General features: G+C 36.3%; 3 non-coding genes across 3 annotated transcripts; all 3 read right to left on the bottom strand.

Moving 5' to 3' along the window:
* Positions 1–3,357: 3,357 nt before the first annotated feature.
* Trnae-uuc (transfer RNA glutamic acid (anticodon UUC)) lies at positions 3,358–3,429 on the bottom strand. Its single transcript has one exon. It is a non-coding gene; the product is annotated as a tRNA-Glu (tRNA).
* Positions 3,430–4,255: 826 nt separating this feature from the next.
* Positions 4,256–4,327, bottom strand: Trnae-cuc (transfer RNA glutamic acid (anticodon CUC)). The gene has a single exon. It is a non-coding gene; the product is annotated as a tRNA-Glu (tRNA).
* Positions 4,328–6,444: 2,117 nt separating this feature from the next.
* On the bottom strand, positions 6,445–6,518 carry Trnae-uuc (transfer RNA glutamic acid (anticodon UUC)). The gene has a single exon. It is a non-coding gene; the product is annotated as a tRNA-Glu (tRNA).
* Positions 6,519–7,191: the final 673 nt, after the last annotated feature.

Raw genomic sequence — 7,191 nt, 5'->3', positions numbered from 1 at the left:
AAAAAAAAAAAAAAAAAAAAAAAAAAGCCAGTGGATCCTTTCTGTTTGGCTGACACTTTTCGAAATGTCAAAATTAATTTAAGATTTTCAAATGAGGTATATTAATATAATTTTTCACGATGAATTTGATATTTATTCACTTGTTCTAGAGAACTATGAAAGCAAACCCAGAATGGAAAAACAAGTTATGTACATGATAAGAAAACAACAACCTAAAATAGAAGCAAAATAGAACAACTTAATGTGCCCTCAAGACTCCATGTTGTCCTGAGAGGGGGAAAGCCAAAATTGATCATGGTAGGATTTGAACTTAAAAATAAGGAGAGTGAAAGAAGGCAAGGGAGTTCATATTGCTTTGACAAAATTAAATGAACATGTTACCTTACTGCAGCGGTTCCCAACAAGATTACATACGACCTGTTGAGGTCTGTATAAGATTTTTGGAAACATACGCTAGCGAAAGAGTAAATTGAGGATCCGTAATATCTTAAGTGTCCTCGTAAAATTTTGATTTAAATGTATTTATTGCAAGAAACAGCTTGGTTACTTTCTCTAACGTTTTACATAGTTCAGCCTAGGCAAGTTAATGTGTGAATAGCAAAATAAGAATTTTGATAGCAGTACCTATGAAACTAATTTTTAAAGATCGAATTGCTATGGAAATCCATCACAATAGATTCGTAATCAAAGGACTCCATATATAACAAATAAAATGGTAGAGAACCACTGTTTTACGGTAACATATATCTACACAGGGAATCGAACCCAAGACAACTGAATAAAAATCAGAAATCCTATCCACTAGACTGCATGAGACCGCTTTTCTTTAGCCTCCCAGTTATGTCTTTATCAAGGAGGAATTTCAACCATGTTTCGTAGTCTGCTACCACAACAGCTCCTTTAAAGGATCCAGTTAGCTCAAGACATCATCAGGAGGAACCAGCTCAAGACATCATCAGGAGGAACCTCTACCGTTTTGACGTGGCGGGGCCCTTCCTTTTGGAGGTGTCTTCAACTCTGGTGTTGGGTGCATGTCTTCTTTTACTGTTTGTGACTGTTCTAATTCAACTGTGGAATGTCCCTCGCTATGGTTATTTTCCAGGAGGTTCTGGCCACACGTCTTACGGTTCATCAACCCGCGTTGTTGAATTACTTTCTTCTGACATACCTTCCCTTGGTGGATTAGGATCCAGTTAGGATCAAGACATCATCAGGAGTAACCACGTCCGGTTTCGGCCACTTTGATCAGTAGTTGTCACTGTTGCTAGTTGCTGGTACATTATTTTCATTTATTTTTTTCGTTTGCCATTACGTTCTGAGTTCAAATTCCGCCGAGGTCAACTTTGTCTTTCATCCTTTCGGGGTCGATAACTTAAGTACCAGTTGCGTACTGGGGTCGATCTAATCGACTGGCCTCCTCCCCCAAAATTTCGGGCTTGTGCCTAGAGTAGAAAGGATTATTTACTTCACTACAGCGGTTCCCAACAGGATTATATGTGACCCGCTGAGGTCTGCGTAAGATTTTTGGGCATACGGTAGCGAAAGTGAGCGAAGGTAAAGAATATGCACACCACCCGTTTTCGGCGTTTAGGGTTAAGGTTACGCCGAAAACGGGTAGTGTGCGCATTCTTTTCCCCCCGTGTGTGTGTGTGTGTGTGTGTATGTTCGTGTCTGTTTGTCCCCCCCCCCCCAGCATCACTTGACAACCGATTCTGGTGTGTTTACGTCCCCGTAACTTAGCGGTTCGGCAAAATATACCGAGAAAATAAGTACTAGGCTTACAAAGAATAAGCTCTGGGGTCGATTTGCTCGACTCTAAAGACGGTGCTCCAGCATGACCGCAGTCAATTGACTGAAACAAGTAAAAGAGTATTAGTTTAAGCGTTCATGTAAAGTTCTGATTTTAATGTATTTATTGCAAGAAACAGCTTGGTTTCTTTGTCTAATGTTTTACATAGTTCGATCTACGCAAGTTAATGTATGAATAACAAAATAGGAATTTTGAAAGAAATATCTATCAAACTAGTTTTTAAACATTGAAAAGGCTATGGGGATCTACCAGATTAAAATACTAATTAAAGGTGTCTATAAGTAAAGGTTAATTGAGAGCCCTTGCCTTTCTGTAAAGTATTCTCACGCCAGGAATCGGACCTAGCCCGCTTCGGAATCCTAACCATTAGACCACATGGAAATGATAGCTATTTGTTCTTGTAAATAAGATTTTACCGATAGTGTTGCTGCTGCCCGAATATTGTATTATATTCGGCCTAAGAAAAGAAAAGTAAAACCTAAGGACCGGACTTGAACACTCCAACTAGGAGTTAGCAGTATGTTCTGGGTACATAGAAACTGTGTGAAAACACTTGTCTGGAAAATCACCAGTTTCTCACCCAGAATTTCAAATCACGGAAAGAAATCGACATCAACAAATAAAGCACACATATATACTCATATTTTTCTTTACTTCACTTATAAAACTCTAATAGCCTTAGAGCAGCAGGAATGTTCCCAGTGACCATGTCTCTCATTTACTGCTTCGGCTGTAGCAATTCAACCAAATTATGTTGATTTGTTGGTATTCATTTAACCTACTCTATTTGGAATTAAGATTAGTCGTTCAAATGGAATTTGAAATTAGAACATAATGGAATAAATTGAAAAAGCGAAGAGCATTTAATCCGACACTTCAACTTTTCTGATAATTTATGGTTCTTCCTCCTATCATCATATGTAATTGTTGTTGTTGTTGTTGTTTAGTGTCTAGTCAATCCTGACTAATAAAACCCACGAGGGAAGCATTGACCATCTGTATGTCTTACTTAGCAATAATGCTTCTCGGACAACATTATCAAATGAATTATTTGATAATGTTGTCCTAGATTGGCTTGTCTTTTAAACACAGCACGAATTTATGTGAAGAAGATTTAGTTGATATTTCTAGCAGGTCTAGAGAGCACATAATACTTCTTCCCCCGTTGCTTCGTTCTACCGTTATGTTAAATAAGATATGGCTAGTGTAGTAGAACAACTGATAAGTTCACAACTAACCGAAACGAAATACAGCTTTATTCTACAGATGAACAGACTTCACTTTAAGTATATTAAGAAAAGTTTTGAGAATGCATGTACCTCACAACATCTTTTATCCCTTCCAAACAAAGTCAATTCAGCAAAGAAACAAAAATGATGAAATGTGATTATTTTAATATTCATATTTATCATTGGAAATATTCTTGTTAAATCCACGAAATTAGCGAAAAACATATTTAAACGTTATCAATAGAGAAATGAAAAGCTTACCATAAAAATAATGTTTCAATACATAGATATAGCAAAAAAAGAAGCAAAAAAAACTAGTTCCCATGCCGGGAATCGAACCCGGGCCGCCTGGGTGAAAGCCAGGAATCCTAACCACTAGACCACATGGGAAACCTGAATAACGATACTTTTAATAAACATATACTGCATCATTGACTGTGATTGCTGTTGATTGCTGATAGGTTATTTTTACTCATGAATTGAAACGTAGAATAAAGTGTCTTTCACAGAAACAAAACTAAAATCTTACAAAAGATTTAACCTCACAAACTAGAAAGTGGTAATGACCTCTTGTAATGCATCAAATGGCCCACAATATTACATTCAGTCATTTATTTCACATCCAAGGTTTCAATTTATCAACAAATCACAAAGCAAGAAAAATCAGCATGCTCATGTTAAATTTCTTTTAACGACTTGTAATTTTTCTAAGTTTCACCAAATATGCTTTAAAAAAAATACAGTTCTGATGTGGTTTTGCATGCTGATGTGAAAAATCTTATTACTTTTTATCTAGAAATTAATAAGGAAGTTATAAGCATCCAAAGTTTTGTAATTTTCGCGAATCGAATGCCTCCGTTGCCAAAATATCGAAAGTCGCGACTCTCTTGTCGTGGAAATGACCACAAAGATAAAACAAACGAGGACGAAACTTTCGCGCGTTTTCTCGACCTGCTAGAAATAGCTTACAGATTTGGTGTTGATAAGATTTAGATCTACCGCATTATCCGACATACTTTCACCAATCACCAGTTCCTGAGAAAAGAAGGTAAATGACGAATAGAGAAGAGGGTCTTCCTATTCATATTTTCCCAACGGAATATAAACGTGTAAGTCGATGATGTGAGATAAAAACACTTGAAATTTACTAATGAATAACAGAATTAGTTTGCATTAAAAATACTATTACAATACTTGATATACGAAAAGTGAAAAGTTCCCACGCCGGGAATCGAACCCGGGCCACCTGGGTGAGAGCCAGGAATCCTAACCACTAGACTACATGGGAACACCGTGTCTCAAACGTAACTGTTACTACTTTATAACTATTTTATAAAAAGGGCAGTCTTAGAAGTATATCTTCATGGCTAGAGTTTCAGTTTGCAGTTGAAGGGATTACACTATAATAATACAAAGCTGAAGTGTTTTGTAAAGGCATGAACTTCACCACAGCTTTCATCCGTTCTAGATGAAGTAAAACCAGGATACTTACACAGCAAAGAAAAACAAAAGGAAAATAAAGACATCAAGATAAAACTGCTCTGATGATTGATTTAAATATAAATCAACCACAGAGCATAAAAATACCGTATCAAATCATGAAATGTTTGAATAAATAGAATAAATTGTCTAGTATAGGAACTAAATTTAAAGCACTAGAATAGACATAAAGTAACAAAGTAGGAATTGGTAGTAAGGAGATCTAATCTACGAAACTGACTGAAATGCTTTCGCCAGCTATCTGCTTACGTATTACATATCCCGTATTTCCAAAAGAAATAGATAAATAAATGAATAAATATATAGGTAATAGTTTTAAATATAGGGCTTTCCTATAAGGTGTTATCCACCCCTGATTGGAACTCTCCAGTATGACATGTATGCATGCTCAGTGACTTGCTTTAACAGTTGCAATCAGCTGAATGCACATTGCCAGTGACGGTTGACATAATTACCCACACTCTGTGGTCAGGATTCTTTATTTTTGGTTTGATGTCGGTATCGAAGGGATTACCAGACACCGGACAATACAGTGAGAGCAGCTTTTACTCACATCGTGGTATTCGATGCTGTGTACGTGTCTGTCGTGGTAAAATATGCCACTCCTTAACTGTTGCTTTGCTTTCATCCGTAGCACGAGGTAATTATGTCATTATCTGTGAAATTCGGCAAAGATCTTTAGATCAGGCAATACTTCACCGAGAGGAGATATAAGCTTCTGCTTATTCCTGTCTGAAGTATCGTCCGATACTTCAGACTTATCGTCCGATGAATTTACTTTGTTGACATATCGACAGAATTTTTATACCTTTCAACCTTTCAATCAAGTCCGCCTTTCTTCCAGTAACATACTGTCCATATAATCTTAAATATTTCTTTAACTCAGGCACAGTAAGTACTTCGATAGCTGAATCATCAAGCTGCTTTATATCCATGATAAGACGTAAAACATTAACAATGGCGTGGGTTAGCCTCCGGAAGTTTAATTATCTACATGGAGCGCCGCCTAGCCAAGGGAGATAACCTACTTATAGGAAAGTCCTATATAAACAGCAATATAAAACACATTACAAATTAAAAAACAAAGAAGACAGATTTTGTAAACATCTAGATTTCTCCATTTCTACTAAACATCGGAGCTGATATCCCGGTTGCTAGAAACAAAGTAACATCATTGTTGGATGCCTGTATGAAAGCAAGGCCCCAATGATATGCATAGTATTGCTATGAAAACTTGATAAAATTGACCTAATGAGACAATATATACCAAAAAAGGTAAACAACATTCCCACGCTGTGATGTGAAAACGAGTCACCTGAATGAGAGCCCGGAAACCTAACCACTAGACCACATGGAATAAGCGACGGCTGCATACAAAAGTTACTAATTTATAAAAATATATTAATTGATGTTCAAACCTCATTCATACGAATAACCAGTCTCTAAAATATTCATTCTAGTTTCAAATGAATTAAATAAATGACTGGTAGTGGGAGACAACATTGAAATGTAAATAATACTCGGAATATAGTCGGGAGGTGACAATCCCAGTCTTGTTTCGGTCTGATTGGGCCTCCGCACGCGAGTACAGTGTGACAATTATTGCAGATCTTAGAATAACAAGTATTCAAGATTTGATCTTTGAGAATGAACGCAGAGTGGTGTTAACATTCCACATTTTAGTAGCAAACAAAGAAACAAATTCAGATTGAATCTAAATAGAAACCCAGTACAGCAAAGGTAAAAATCTTAGAAACATGTCTTCATTGCAAGACAGCTGAAAGAATTTCTTTGTAATTATATTACTACGACAATTTTTTTAAAAGCATCGACTGTCATCATTCGATGTTAGATACAAATGGATAACGAGGAATAAAAGAAAAAATCTATATCTAAGCAAAAAAATTCCCCATGCCAGGAATCGAACCTGGGACCGCCTGGGTGAAAGCCAGGGATCTTAACCACTAGACCACATGGGAGGGTTAGATATTTTCTTTTATTATAATTACATATTCCATCAGGACGTGTCATAGCTTTTAATTGCTCGTCACTACTTTATTTTCGATATATACCGTAAAAGTTAACTCATTTGCCCGCCGGAAATCGAACCCGAGTCAGCGATGTGAGAGGCTGGAAACCTAACCACTTGACCACATAGATAACCGATCACTGTTATTATCTTATAAAATATATTAATTGATGTTCAAATCTCAATCAAACGAATAACCAGTTTCTAAAATATTCATTCTAGTTTCAAATAAATAAATAAATAAATGACTGGTAGTGGGAGACAACATTGAAATGTAAATTATACACGGAATATAGTCGAGAGGTGACAACTTCAGTCTTGTTTCGGTCTGATTGGTTCTCCGCACGCGAGTACAGTGAAACCATTATTGCAGATCTTAGAATAACAAGTATTCAAGATTTGATCTTTGAGAATGAACGCAGAGTGGTGTTAACATTCCACTTTTTAGAAACAAACAAAGCAACATATTCAGAATGAATTTAAATAGAAACCCAGTACAGCAAAGGAAAAGAACTTAGAAACATGTCTTCATTGCAAGACAGCTGAAATAATTTCTTTGTAATTATACTACTACGACGACTGTGAGATACAAATGGATAACGAGGAATAAAAAAAAAAAAAAA

This window comes from Octopus bimaculoides, chromosome 10, assembly GCF_001194135.2.
Source record: "Octopus bimaculoides isolate UCB-OBI-ISO-001 chromosome 10, ASM119413v2, whole genome shotgun sequence".
Lineage (NCBI taxonomy): Eukaryota > Metazoa > Mollusca > Cephalopoda > Octopoda > Octopodidae > Octopus > Octopus bimaculoides.
Note: the sequence above shows the minus strand (reverse complement) of the source record. Positions and strands in the feature narration are given on the sequence as shown.